Raw genomic sequence first — 14470 nt, forward strand, 5'->3', positions numbered from 1 at the left:
TCGTGACATTGTCGCAAAATAGAAGAAACTTTGAATTGAATACTTGATTTCGTTTTTCATTTATTCACTCATTTATTATTTCTGCACGGTAAAAAACGACAAATCACTTTAGAAAACATATACATTGATCCATCATTGATCATGGCCAACTTTGCACATTAGAGCTGAAGAAACCCTCCTGAGCGAATACAGAGATATACAAACGAAAACTCCAACAAGATGAACGATGAACAATATTAATGGCATCTGAACTGAAATATTCGATAGCGCCCTCTGTTGAACCTTAGTTTCTATGACAAACAGACAAAGTACACGATTTAACCTTTTGAGGATATCGTGTTGCAATCAAAGTATCACTTACAATGAGAAATGTATTGCTCCTTGTGGAACCGGCAAATGTGCAAACTTCTCGCCGGGAATTGTGCAAACGCCGGGAAATGTGCAAATCTAATCGACGGGAAATGTGTATTAGTTCAGTTTTGCCGGGAAATGTGCAGACGTCGCCGGGAAAATAATGTGCAAACCATTTACTTTAGCAATACTGTATTAAAGATGATAGATAAACGCCATGTCAAAACTGCGCATGAATCTCAACCATTAATATTTTCTTAATGAGATCCTTGACAGATTTTCAACAAAATTGGCAGGTAGCACCATTATGGCAATGGGATCTCAATTTGTTTAGATTAGTCATACCCCTCCCCCCCCCCGAAAAAAAGGGGGGGGGGGGACCTCAAAGTCCCAGAACTACGGTTTTATCAAATTTCTTCTTATATTATATAACCAAATAAGATTGATCTTAGTTGGTGCTTTAAAGATATTGATGACAGTAGTTCAAGTTTAATGGTCAATCCAGGGATGTAGGGCAAGAGGCCATGTGGGGGGGGGGGGAGGCTTTAACTCCCCTCCTAAGCCCTCTTTCGGGGGGGGGGGGGAGCTGAAGCGTAAGATTCCTAAATCTCTGAAATTTTGTATCTTCTTATGTCGAACCGAAAAAGATAGAACTACGTTAATGCTATGCAAACGCTATAGCTTAATACTAAAATTTCGGATTTGATGACGACGGATCCAGGTGTGCCCTGATGGGGAGGGGTTGAGAGGGAGGAGGGGGATTTTCCACATTTTCTGAATGTCCTTGAAAAACCTTAACAGATTTTCACCTAACTTGATTTTGATATGTTAAAATGACCCCCTCCCTCCCCCACCGAAGAGGAGGGGTAGGGGCAGGGGAGGAGTTGAAGCCTCAGAGTCCCTGAACTCTGGATTTTTTTTAATCTCCTGTAGAACCGAAAAAGATGGAAGTAAGATAGTGCTATAGTTGAGTCGGAAAGGGGGGTTCCCATGCACCATAAACACATATTTTTTTAATCTACTTCAACTAGACCAATTTTGTGCGTAGATTTCAAAAATGCATAGTTAACAGGTCAAAGCGTGTCCCATAGTGGTCAAAAATCCGTTTCCATGGTAACGCATGGTGAAAATGTCAGTATGTCATAAAGATATATGTAACCTTTGATAAAATTGTTCAATTATTATGGCTTTGGTCTCAAATTAAAGAAAATTAAATTATCTATATGATAATAACAATTATGTAGGGGGTTATACTAATCTTCATATTAATTTTGAGGCCAGAATTCAATTTTTCATATTTCTTAGCAAAAATGCATTTTTACCATAATACTAATCTATCTCTAAATCATACCAAAACAAATTCAATTTGTTTGAATACTCTTCAAAATTATACCAAATATGTATGTAATACAATGTGAAAATGTCGTACATATCGCTCAAATAGCAAGAAAGTTACGGCCATCCAAAGTTGACATTGTCACCTGTCAAGAATTGGTCAAGAATAAGATGGATGATGATGCGCGCCCTCTATTGTGGAGAAATAAACAAGCTTGCTTGTGATAGGAAAACAGTTTTGGTGAGAACCTTAATTGTTTGGATCAGCCCGCCGGGAGCGAATATGTTTTTTCGTACATGGAAACGCTATTAGACAGGGCAGAGCCAGGCAAAAACTACCTTTTTTTCCAGTCAAGGTTTTCTCACTTGATTCTGGTACTTTAGACCATACTTAACAAAATAAGCTTCTGCGCCATCTTGAAATCTGTCCCAAATCCAAGATGGCCGCCAAATATAACCAAAATGGCCGCCAGAGGACCTAAAAAGTGCCTTCTGTGGTTAAGATTTGTCTGGGGATGGGTTTTTTTACTCTATTTGATGACAAATGGTAAGAGGAATAAGATTCAGTGAATTAAAATTAGAATCAGTTTCTTTTTTATTGCGAAAATCCAACATGGCCGCCAGACGCAGCTCCCGAAATTAATAAATGTCATAATAACCGGAGGGCCAGACCCTAAAAACTTGCTTACTTAACAAGCGAGTTCCACTCTCTCTACAAACTAAGTAGACCATGCTTATTTTCAAATTTTTATTGTAACAAACAGCATTGTACTGGTCTACCTCAAAAAATTTGTTGCGAAAGCCTCCAAATCCAAAATGGCGTCCAAGATGGCCGCCATATTTACTGAATTTGCTATTTGAAAGATAGAATTTGATAGAAACATCAGATTTCAACAAATGTGATGTCATATGAAAGAGAATAAAATTTCCTACAAGTTGATACCATTTTTGTGTGCGATTGTGATAACTGAATTGAGATATAAAGGAAAAACACTCATTTTTTGATATTTTTCTGAAAGAAGGAATATCATGAAAATGCTTGATTCAGCATAAATCAGAAAAAGACTGAAGGATTATCTTGAAACGTTTTAAAGAATTTTGCTAAACATATAATTAATATTTGGAGAAAATTAGGGGTAAGTACCATTTGCGGTTCAGGAGTTATAATGTCTCAAACTTGAAAACTCACTATGTAAAAATTTCCACTTTAGCTGTGACAAGACCTTGTTGATCGTAAAGAGAGTCTGCTCGCGCCAAGACTACTACTCGCACCACTGGCACTGACGCTTGCAACAGTGCCAGTGGTGCGTGTAGTAGTCTTGGTGCGCGCAGACTTTTTTGACAAACAAGAGTTTGTGCCTGCAAACTAACTTTTCATACCAAGTGGTAGCTCAGGTGACGCTGATCGTTATTATTTCAAAGTAGATTGTTCTGATATGTTTTTATGCCTCCGCCAACGAAGTGGCCGGAGGCATTATGTTTTCGGGTCGTCCGTCCGTCCGTCCGTCCGTACGTACGTACGTCCGGACGTCCTTCCCGTTTTGTTTTTGTCGATATCTCAAGAACCGTGTGGTGGTTTTACATCAAACTTGGTATGAGGGTATATCCTGGGGGATAATACTTTGTTTGGATTTTAGGGTCATGGGGTCAAAGGTCAAAGGTCAAAGGTTATTTTGTGGAAAAAAAGGTTGAAATTTCATGTTTTTCTCCATATCTCGCAAATGGTTAAAGGTATCTTCATGGAGCTTAGTATATATATGCTTGTACCGATGGACAGTGATTATTTAGGAAAGTTGGGGGTCATGGGTCAAAGGTCTGGGGGTCTAAGGTCAAGGTCAACTCCTCAAAATATCACTACTTATATTTATGCAATGCCTGAAGGTTTGTTTTTTAAACTTGATGTATGCATGTATTACCAAATATATATTCTGTGGGAAGTTTTTGCCAAAAGGTCAAAAGTCAAAAGGTCAAAGGTCAAGAGAAAGTGCTTAATTGCACTTTTTCCTCCATATCTCGAAAGTAACTCAAGGTATCATCATGAAACTTAGATATTCATGCATGTTCTACCTGACAGTGATTCTCTTTGGAACTGTAAGGTCAAAGGTCAAAGACCAGGTTTAGATAATGCTATTTTACCATTTGATACTGAAATTATACTTTTTCCCAATACCTTGAAAATTACTCAATGCATAAACTTATAAAAGGGTCAAAAGTCAAGTAAAAATCATCAGTTTCCCAAATACCTGCACTCTGACGTTTTAATCATTCATCCAATTGAACCTAGTTCTAGGAAAGTGAACATTCAGCACATTTGTGGCAAACCTGTCATTTTAATATTTAGCCAATTGTGTGAAACTGTCATCACATTTTGTCAAGACATTGATTTGTGGCAAACCTGTCATTTTAATATTTTGCCAATTGTGTGAAACTGTCATCACACATTGTCAAGACATTGTACTATAGACCTATCAGGAGAACCATGCATTATGGCGGAGGCATACCAGTCGCCGTAGCGACATTTCTAGTTTTTTATACTAAGCTGTCAACAGTTATCAATGTTATGGTTTCTTGAAAAGAAATGGTGATATCTCCGCATGTTTTAGGCTTCATTATATATATATATATATATATATATATATATATATATATATATATATATATTTTTACATGGTAGAATGTTTTGTGATACAACTAACCTGCACATATAAATCGAATGTGATATCTCTTCCAATGGTAAACGATACCTTTAGTGTGTTGCGTCAGAGTCAAATCTTGATTAATAATTTGATATATTTTTAGAATTTCTTGTATTGCTGTCTACCATATATATTGTCCTTGTTTAAACCACATTGAGGGTTTATTTATTTATTTATTTATTTATTTATTTATTTATTTTTTTTTTTTTTGGGGGGGGGGGGGGGGAGTGGAGCTCATTTTAGTGTTTGGGTAAGGCCCGATCTTTGATTTAAAAAAAATGCTTCTGTAGCAAAGATATGCTTTTGTACTTGTATGTTACTCAGCTGTTGTAGAAACGTGAATGATGATGGCATATGTGTAATAATATCTGATCCGGACATGTCCTTGAAAGCCCTTCTAATCCGAGCACCCCCCCCCCCCGAAAAATCCGACATGGCGGTAATTTCTCAAAGTTGCTTTTAGATGTGTTGTGCGAAATTACTTTCAGTATATTGTTCAAATAACACTGTCCAAAATGTTTATTCATGCTGTATATTCACATTTCTGAGGGGCCAATATTCTACAAGACTTGTCTTTTTAGTGGGTCCCTCCATTTTTCGAATTATCCACAATGTTTACTTACTTCAAATCACTTACTTCTTTTCATCCTACATAGTTTTGAGCACCTGATTTTCTGTTACCAAAAAAGAAGAAGTGATGTTTATATGTTCTTGTCGAAAATGAAATAAAACATTGAATTGAATTGAATTGAATTGAATTTACAAATAAGCATGCTGAAAGTGTATTCACTGGGAATAGATTTTTCTTACATCGTTTTAGGCTGATTTCATGTGGGTTATAGTGTCAAAATTGAATTGAACTAATGCCATTGGTAGATGCTTTCACATTTTAGATATCAGGATCACTCGAGAGTGGAAATGTTCATTTTCATTCCTTTTATAGAGTGATCTCAGGGATCACTCAAAGAGTGACGAGTGATCCCTAAGGTCACTCTAAAATGAGTGAAAATGAAAATTTTCACTCAAAATTCACTCCAACTTTACTTTAAATTTACTGACTTTCATTATTAACTCCTTCAAAAATGAAACTTCCACTCGATTTTTTTTTTCTCTTTCGGAGTAGAATATCACTGGTTTTAAAAATATCTCCATAAAAACCCATGACGGTTTGAAATAGCACTACAATGTTCAAAATATATAACAACTATAAATAGATAGCACAACAGACAAAATTGTACGAAAATTAAAATAATACATTTAATTTGGCGCAATAAACTATGTCAGCTTTGATGGCCTGCAATCTTGAAGTTTTTGAGTGATTGATCCAAATTTTGTTTTAAATTTTCTATAGCATGGTTGTTTCAAGCTTCTACCTCTATTTGAAAGACATTTTTTGCTTCATCTCATCTGCTCCAGAACAATCTACTTTGAAATGATAGCGATTGGCGTCACCTGAGCTACCACTTGGTATGAAAAGTTAGTTTGCAGGCACAAACTCTTGTTTGTCAAAAAGTCTGCGCGCACCAAGACTACTACACGCACCACTGGCACTGCTACAAGCGTCAGTGCCAGTGGTGCGTGTAGTAGTCTTGGCGCGTGCAGACTCTCTTTACGACCAACAAGGTCTTGTCACAGCTAAAGTGGAAATTTTTACATAGTGAGTTTTCAAGTTTGAGACATTATAACTCCTGAACCGCATATGGTACTGACCCCTAATTTTCTCTAAATATTAATTATATGTTAAACAAAATTCTTAAAATATTCAAGATAATCCTTCAGTCTCTTTCTGATTTATGCTGAATCAAGTATTTTCATGATTTTCCTTATTTCAGAAAAATATCAAAAAATGAGTATTTTTCCTTAAAATCTCAATCCAGTTATCACAATCTCCCACAAAAATGATATCAACTTGTAGGAAATTGTATTCTCTTTTATATGATATCACATTTGTTAAAATCTGATGTTTCTATCAAATTCTATCTTTCAAATAGCAAATTCAGTCAATATGGCGGCCATCTTGGACGCCATTTTGGATTTGGAGGCTTTCGCAACAAATTTTTTCGAGGTAGACCAGTGGTATGTTGTTTGTTACAATAGAAATTTGAAAATAAGCATGGTCTACTTAGTTTGTAGAGAGAGTGGAACTCACTCGTTAAGTAAGCGAGTTTTTAGGGTTTGGCCCTCCGGTTATTATGATATTTATTAATTTCGGGAGCTACGTCTGGCCGCCATGTTTGATTTTCGCAATAAAAAAGAAACTGATTCTAATCTAAATCCACTGAATCTCATTTCTCTTACCATTTATCATCAAATAGAGTAAAAAAAAGAACCATCCCCAGACAAATCTTAACCACAGAGGCACTTTTTAGGTCCTCTGGCGGCCATTTTGGATTTTTGGCGGCCATCTTGGATTCGGGACAGATTTCAAGATGGCGCAGAAGCTTATTTTGTTAAGTATGGTCTAAAGTACCAGAATCAAGTGAGAAAACCTTGACTGGAAAAAAAAAGGCAGTTTTTGCCTGGCTCTGCCCTGTCTATATGGGACATGAATTATTCATAAGTTTAGCTGAAAAACTGAAGTGCGCAGGAGCGTGGACTTCGCTAAAACTGTAGCTTGGCCAACTTTGAACGGAATCGACTCGCAAAGGCCAGTAGGTGAGACAGGCCTACTCTCTGTGTACACATGCAGTGCACATCCGATATGCAGCGAGCTAGCTACTGTACTAATACACAGGTGTGTGTGTGTGTGTGTGTGTGTGTGTGTGTGCGTTGTGCATGTACATACGTTCGTGCGTAAACATGTCACTGCACTCACCGAGGTTCGTCCGATCAAGGAGGTACCTCCTTGGTCCGATCAATGAACAACTGCAGGCCCTGGGCCCCGTTGCAAGAAAGTTGCAATCAATTGCAAATAATTGCTAATTTTGAAACAACCATTCTGATTGGCTCAGGGTCTGCCCTATTAAGAAGACATGCATGCAACGATGATTTTGATTGGCCAGTGACAATCAGTTGCAAGTTGCGTTTAAACGCAAAGTTTCTAGCAACGGGGCCCAGGAAACTGAACTGTTGCATGCGATTCCACCTCCCTAGCCTTCTACCTAGCTAGCTAGCTCTACAACACACAAACAATGCACACACACGTAGCACTCTGTTCATTGGATACAATCACCATGATCACGCTCACATAATAAAAATTATCACGTCTAATTGACTAATCAGTTTGAAAACGCAGAACTAAATTTAGACTCTACTGAAGTTCGGTCTACTATTATTAGTTTACATGTGGACTGCATGGTAATGATCTTATCGCGGTTGTATACATGTATTTCGAAAGCGTACTCGAGATGTCACTGGCAGCACTGAGAAGTTGATTGTGAATACATGACCGCTTCATCATAGCCAAGTAGGCCTACGGAGTGGGCCTACGGTGGTAGCTAGAGGTCTAGTACCCGATCGACAAAAAGGTCGTGCAAAAGATTCCGGAAGAGCTCTTATTTGGCCATTTATGCATGTACGAATAGTGGTAATGTGGCATCAATTCCAAGCCTGTGGCTGTAGAGGTTGTGGGAATGTGGCTTGTAAGGTTGTACATTTCACGCGAGCTGCGCGTGTACCTGCTCTCTACGCCCGCTGCCCTGGCTGACAATCACGATGCTCTCCGCTCCTTAGCTCCCCGCATATTACCAGCGGGGTTACGTAGGGCGCTAGCACTCATGAACTGCAAATCGGAATGTAAACTGAATAGCGAGCACGTAACGTACGCACGCAGTGATCACACGTGAGCGATCATGTATCACGTATGTATGCGAGACCGTAAGCTATAGAATTTTAGCGTCCACGCGCTTGCGCACTTCAAAATTTCAGCTAAACTTATGAATAAGTCATGTCCCATAGCGTTTCCATGTACGAAAAAAATATTCGCAGCCCGCGATCAGTCAAAGAAATCAGCTATAAATGAAACCTCTGGTACGTATCTGATCGCATCTTATGTCATATTATTGTTTTTAAAACCATTCTGCAACATACATTTATTTTTGCCTGAAAGCAAAGTACCCCCCAAAAAAACCCTTAATTTATTGAAGCTTTTCCACTACAAGCTTATGTTCAGTGAACTTCATTCCCACATGTTTAAAAATGTGTTAGGATTTAGGTATGATATGAAATCAGAACTTGTTGGTGTGCTGTGTTGAATTGACTTAAATTTACTAATATTTTAAGAGAACATCTATGAGTAGATTGTTATTTGTATAGTTACTTTGCTGAGTGTGAAAGTAACAAATTGCAAGATAAGTTTGATGGAATGATATTGTCTGTATTAAGTCATACTAGTTTTGGTGTAGACCTTACTTCTGTAGACTCTACATGTATTTGGATTCATTACAATAGATCTGTAATGGTAGAGTCTAGTACCATGTAATTAATTGATGGTGAAAACTAAAAGTAAACAGAAGCACCCAAATTTTATCTAAATTTACAATATTTCATGAGGTATATTTTCATGCCTCTGCACTGAAGGTGACGGATCGGGGGGGGGGGATGCAATCGGCCTCCTCTTTTTGCTGCAGCAAAAACAAAAACAAAACCAAAAAAACTTTTTTGGCATATTTTTTTTTTTGCTTGTCAGCCAGTTTGAGGATGAGTACCAATGTCATGAAAAATTTGTTTGTCCCCCCCAAAAAATTGTCACAGTCCCCCCCCCCCCCCCCCCCTTTGCTCACCATCTTCTCAGCACGGGCACAGAAAAAAAAAGAAAGGCAGGAAACTGTCGCCATTGGTATTGCCTTTTTTTGCCACTGGTGCCCCTCCCCCTTTTTGAAAATCCTGGATCCGCCCCTGGGAAGCACCATGTTTTCGGCTTGTCCAGTCGTCTTTCCATGCAATGCGTTGCCATGGTAACTGCATGTTTTCTTGAATATTTTGTGGAGTGAACTACTACCACAAATTTGAAGCAATTGAAATTAAATTTCGCACGCACTATGGCATTGAGGTATAGACATGTTTTTTTTTTGTCAGACAGTGTATTGCCATGGAAACTACAATTTTACCAAAATCTAGTGGATTTGATAACTTTCACAGCATTCAAGCAGTTAAGATGAAATTTATTATGTATGATCTATAGGTGTAGTTACATGCAAGGTATGCAAGGTATAGATGTGTGAAACATGATTTTTGTGTTTGTTAGACAGCGCATTGCTACGGTAACCACAATTTTATCAAAACCTTTTCGAGCGAACTACTTCCGCAGTTTTTATGCAATTAATTTCAAATTTGGCATCTATGATCTATAGGTATAGTCATGCAAGGCAGTCTTTGTATTTGTACCCGACAATGCGTTGCCATGGTTATTGCATTTTTCTGGAATATCTTGTGGAGTGAACTACTTCCACAATTTTGAAGCAATCGAAATTAAATTTGGTAGGCACTATGACATTGAGGTATAGACATGTTTTTTTTTTGTCAGACAGTGTGTTGCCATGGAAACCACAATTTTACCAAAATCTAGTGGATTTGATAACTTTCACAGCATTCAAGCAGTTAAGATGAAATTTAGTATGTATGATCTATAGGTGTAGTTATATGCAAGACACCAATGTGTTTAATAGTATATCAAAAAGTGTTGCCGTGGTAACTACTCATTTTTGTATCAAAATAAATGACATCACATACTACATAAAGCAATACTGGGGGTGGGGGTATTAATCACGTTCAGTGATATTTCTAGTTTTATTTACTCTTTTAAAAATTTCATTTATTGCTTCCAGGTCTGCCTATAGTGGGGTGGCTTAGTGACAAATATACTGATAATCGTGACACGCCGGACAAAAGTGTCATTTTTTCCTCAGACATTTGTATATATATGAGGATCAAAATTAGGGGGTGCTCCAAGAAATCCGCAAACAGAAAAAAAGAGAAAATGCCCTTAATTTGTACATAACAATAATGTCTGAATTCAAAGACTATACACAGGGCATTCGCCAGGTTTCTGTACAATGCAATGCAATGTACATGGTTGCTAGTCTTAAAATTCAGACCCATAATACGACATATTATGTGCATGTTTACAGTAATACACCATTTTTACTGGTTTTCCTATGGTAACAGGTGGTTAGTCTGTGCTGCAGACCTGAGGGAGGTGTGTTGGAATAGTCCAGTTTTCTTAAGCACCTTTTCATTAAATAATTTGATATAATTTCTGGTAAAGGATTTTTTTAGTACTGTCCTACCTCCTGTAGAGAAATAGCAAAGAGTGACATGTGACTCTGGCTCAGATACTTTAAATCTTGGGCAATGACTGAGCCAGGTGTAGGACTATGTCACAGCTCATTTTTTCTCCCAGAACTACTAGTTTACCAGTAGAAGAGCTGCATATTCCATTGAGAACTTGGGTATTGCCCTACATATTTCCTAACAAATTTAACCCGTTTCCTCCAAGATTGTGTGAATTCCACAGGTTTAGCGCAGGGATTACCTGGTTCCCGTAAGCAATTTTTATACTCCGCACTTCCCCTCTCTATATGTTTCTTATTTCTTATGGGGGTTATTCAAATGTTTAAAAAGGTTAAAAGTTTGTTTTCATAGCTGAAGTTGAATTTAGACAATTTGAATATTTCTAAAAATATATTGATATTTGTAATTTCACTCATAAAGACTTAAAGTGGTTTGAATATTTTTGGTCTGATAGCTATGTATAGACATATTATTAAAAAGTAAAAGCAATGTTTGATTGGTTCACATTATCCAAAGAGGGTGGGATGTAGTTGGCTGGTGAACAAAGTCTATGGGGAAGTTTAAAAAGTTGATAGAAATAAAACAAAATCAGCATAGAGCAGAATCTAAATCACAATATAATATGACAAAATTCCCGACCCCAAAGACGGTTGATTCTATGATGCTTTATGTCAAAATACAGTCCACCCAAAATACATGTGATTGATAGGAGGAAAAAGTATAGTACATTAAAAACAATATAGTTCAACTAACCCCATTAGTCCAGCAGCATAATGAAATGATTGTTAAGTTTTATCGTCTTGTCAGTTGAAGATGATGTTACATAATGACAATTATCAAAGTCAGCTAGATCTACTAGTATATCAAGAAACCAAAAAGAAGGGGTGAGGTGGGGTGGGGAGAGAAGAATGAAGTAAGTTATTAGTATCTGTAGTTTTGGTTTTCAGTATATTCATTTTAATTTCCTTAATTTCCGTTAGGTCATCATGGATTGGAGCATTTGTGTACTAGTAATCTGCCAGGAACAAACACAAGAAAAACTTAAAGGTCCTATATATACACTTTTGGGAGAGTGACTTGAAAAAAATGTTCAGGATATCACATTTTATGCATAATATGTGTAGGTCTGGGGGCATTTCATGAAGCATTTTATCCGACAAGTTGTCGGACCAATTTGCTCTCTGCCAATCAGATGCAAGGATTTCTGTAGTTTGTAACAGTTTGTCAGAAAAATATTTGACCAAACTGCTTCATGAAATGCCCCCCCTGTTGTATCACAAGACATCCTACCATATACAGTTTTTGCAATCAAAGCAAACATATAAAGAGATATCAGTATTTTTCTCATTAAAGCATAAATGCGGACGGTTTAGTCTGGAAACATGTTATCATAGAAATATTGTTCACATTTTGTGTTATTAACAATACTTAACATTGATTATACAGATTCATTTTTTTTTTTACAGAGGTTCTTTCTATCCGTAACTCACACTTAAGAATAATTTTCAAGCACTAATTTGGGGTTTCTGCCTTTAATTATCCACACAAAGGAGGACTCAATGCATAAAAGGTGTGTGCTTTATTTTTGGAAAATGTTGAGGAGATCAGGAAAATTATATATATTGATGTAGATTTTGGACCTGAAGGAGCAGTTGAAGCATTGTTAAGAAACAATGCCTTGTGGCATCGTTCTTATCATCAAAAATTAATAATGACAAACTCAAATGAAAATTGGAGGGGGGAAGAAAAGATGAACATAATGACATGAGACAGCTTGGTAAAGATTAAACGCTAAAATAGACAAAGCAGCCTCTTTTCTCAGTTTATACTTATCCAGAGTGTGTGCTTTCTTTCCAGTACCGGTATTGTTATTTAGATAGGTTAGGGGAATCTCTTTGAATTGTGTGATACATCATTTTAAAGCTTACAGTCTGCTCTTTCAGAATCTGTCCTTAAAGGACAAGTCCACCTTCATGCACACGTGGATTCAGTGAATACAACAATATTAGTAGGACACATCACAGAAAGCTTGGAAAAAATCGTACAATCCGTTCAAAAGTTATGATTTTTTAAGGTATCTGCACAGTCGCGGCTGGATGAAAAGACTACCACAGTGTATGATGTCACATGCGCACATTCTAAGGAAAATAAAATGAGAATTTCACAAAACCATACTTTTTGAATAAAGTTCACATAGTTTCTTTGACTTGCTACTGACGTATGTCAAGGGTAATATTATTCCCCCTGCCTTCTGAAAGAGAAGTCGAGTATCCTTTTGTAAGCGAAAATAATTTATGTTGAATTTTCTTTATTCATTCTTTATATCGTTGTACACATGTGACATTACAAGGTATAGTAGTCTTCTCATCCAGCCTCGACTGCATGAGGAGAAACTTAAAAAATTCATAACTTTAGAACGGATTGTCCAATTTTCCTTAAACTCTCACTGATGTGTTCTACTATTGTTGCTGCATTCACTCAACCCACATGCTATAAAGGTTACAAATCTTTGTCTGGCGACTTTTTTGTTGATCAATTATACCAACCCTGATGGAAATCTCTTCAAATTCATAAGTTCTGAAGTCTCCTTTAAGTTTAACCAAAATCTATATATGTAGTTGCCATGGCAACATACTACTTAACACTAATGAAAAGTATTTCAAACCTCTATACATCCCATCGATCAGTTGTACCTATTCAAATGGAATCTCTTCCAAACTGGAAAATAGCCTCCTGTAACTAACTAACAATTAAAAACCCTAGTTTTGGGTTGCCATGGCAACGCACAAATCAACAATTATATTTGACCCCTGGTTTATACTCTTGGTACCTTCTATACAACGTTCATATCAAACTTTGTGAAAATTGAATCTTCCTACCTGGAGAAATAAACAAAAACATGATTTTTAGAAAAAAGTTCATTGACCTTTGACCTTTGACCTTTGGAAAATTCACTCCAAATTCAATCAAAATATTTTACTTGTTCTCAATATTCTTCCTGCCAAGTTTTATCCAGATTGGATATTCCTGACCTGAGAAATAGCCAAAAAACCTATTTCACAAATAAAGGTCATTGACCTTTGACCTCTGACCTCCTTCCCAGCATCAATTTTCTTGGAGCACCCTATTTTTTGAGAAGGTACATCATGAAGTACCTTTGGTGAAAAAATCATGCTTTTGTCCGCCGTGTCACGATAATTTCACTAAGCCACCCCACTACTATGCAGTATTGGTTGGATGATTGTGACATTACAACTTCTGGTAGACATCCTTGATGTCGATAATCATGTCTAAAAAACGAAAATTGAGTGCAGATACAAATTACAAGTGTATCTTGCATGTAAACAATGCCCTACATGCTGGCTCAAAGTTTACACCTTTCAGCAATGTACAGGGAACAGCATTAGACAAATTTATACTCTTGAAGCAAATCAGAGACAAAAGGCAACAAGAGCCTATTGATTCATCCTATCGAATGGAAGATGTTTGTAAACAAATTCCAGATTGTCAGTGAGGACAATTTCCAGAAATGAAAGTTGATCTTTTATGTTATATTATATCATATCATATTATATATATATATACAGTCAACCTCGCGTAAGTCGACATAAGAGGGACTGAGCAAAACACGTCGACTTACGCGAAAGTCGACATTTTGTCGACCTACAAATGAAAACTAATATCTCCTCTACAGAGTAAAATTTGCATCACGATGCGGATCGCTACACAAATCTTACTCCTTCCTTTTGCCGCCAAAACATCCTTACTGACATTAGCAACAATAATGTATTAGTTCATGCATAAATCTCTCTTGGATAAGTAACGACAACGCATAATTCCCAAATCTCTAGAGAGAT

The sequence above is a fragment of the Diadema antillarum genome, unplaced genomic scaffold, assembly GCF_040938485.1.
Source record: "Diadema antillarum isolate AM-2024a unplaced genomic scaffold, OU_Dant_1.0 scf00000174, whole genome shotgun sequence".
NCBI lineage: Eukaryota > Metazoa > Echinodermata > Echinoidea > Diadematoida > Diadematidae > Diadema > Diadema antillarum.